The sequence below is a fragment of the Lygodium microphyllum genome, chromosome 5 (assembly GCF_053477565.2).
Source record: "Lygodium microphyllum isolate KBCC chromosome 5, Lygodium_microphyllum_v1.1.10, whole genome shotgun sequence".
In the NCBI taxonomy this organism is placed as follows: Eukaryota; Viridiplantae; Streptophyta; class Polypodiopsida; order Schizaeales; family Lygodiaceae; genus Lygodium; species Lygodium microphyllum.
Genome location: NC_141139.1, coordinates 172,792,461 through 172,794,115, shown reverse-complemented (window position 1 = coordinate 172,794,115; position 1,655 = coordinate 172,792,461).

Here is a 1,655-nt window from a genome sequence, read left to right as displayed (position 1 = left end):
TGCTAGAGCCTGCACTAGTTAAAACAGTTTGCTGAATTTTTCCCTTGTTTGCAGTCTCCATAGCATAAGTCCATAGTGCTGACTGATTCTTTGATCCCTTCTCAATCTGGACTCTATATGCAGAAGCATCTCCTCTAGCTATCACATAAGAAGTACGCGCAGCCATGTCATCCACTAACTTCTTCATTCCGCCTTTACCAAAGTTGGTAGCAAGCGGAGCTCCTGTTTCAATCAACCAAATCTTACCATCTTGTCCCCAATATACCAAATTCTTCCTCCTTGCATCCTGGAAAGATTCACAATCCCTGCAATGCTGATGGTCCGTACTATCACACCAAATACATCTCTGATCTCTCCTAGGTGCACTAGGAGCACTCCTAGGTGCAGTAGGAGCACTAGAAGAAATAGTAGGCACAGTTGAAGCAAACTGCTCTTTGAATTTTCCCACCAACTCCGCTTTAACTGACTCCAATGTCAAATCCATTATGCCTTTGATTATGTCATCAAGAGAGGTAGGCACCGATGGAGTGAATGGTTTTGGAGCAGAAGGTGCAAGCATCGGTCGTGGAACAGGAGGAATAGGTGGAGTGGGAACAGTAGGCACTGGCATAGGCCAAGAAACTGGCTGAGGAGGAGAAGAAATAACAGGGATAGAAGTAGGCATAGGAGCAGAAGACGGTGTCGGTGTCATAGAAGCATTCTATAGGTGGGTCTTCCATATCCTCCTCTTGGTCGAAGTCGAGATTGCATCCTGGGCATCCTGCCAATCCGTTTTATGTCCCATAGGCTTCGTGCGATCCTCAAGAAGTTCTTCCAATTCTTCCTGAAGAGCAGGATCTGTAGCTTGCAAGAAAAGCTCAACATTTTCAACATCCAATGCTCTTTGTTCAATAGCATCAAGCTGACTATACCTCTCTTCAAATTCTCGTATCAACTCTGAAGCAGCTAGACCTTTGTTTGGCATGTAGACCCACTCTCGGAATGACCGCCGTGTAGCCACCCCAAAGTTCTCAAGGAAATATTCTTCTTTCAGGGCCTTCTTAAAATCTTGCCAATGTGAATTTTGAATAAAAAGATCAGTCACTTTTGCCCTCAAGGCGGGTGTGACAAGACGAAGGAAGTACTTACTCATAAGTCCAGCTGGAACTCCGAAAAACCCCATCTTGATCTCATATGTCTTCAAATATGCTGAAACATTACGGCCATCAAATAGCTTCTTCTCATTCTCAACTGCTTCAATCGCCTTAGTCGCGCTATTTGCATTCTCCTACTCCAAATAGAGTTGCCTTTGCTGAGACAACTGCTGTTGATGCAATTGTTGCTGCTACTGCATATACAATTGTGTCTGCTGATTTTGAAGCTACATATACATGGACATATTCTACAAAATTTGCTTTAGATCATCTGTTGAAGTACTTGACGTAGCAGTCATTGATGGAGCTGAAGTAGAGGACACAGCTGGAATTGTAGAAGAGGCTGAAATAGATGCTGAAGTATCTCCCATCCTGAAATTTTTGCGACGCTTTCACGTCGGGTTCACCAAAGATGTTGAAGGGTTCATGAAAGCAAAGTCACGTCTTGAGAAGACCTTGATATATGTCAAGATGGAATATCAATCAAATGAATAATCCAATGTCAGAGATTAAACTCATCAT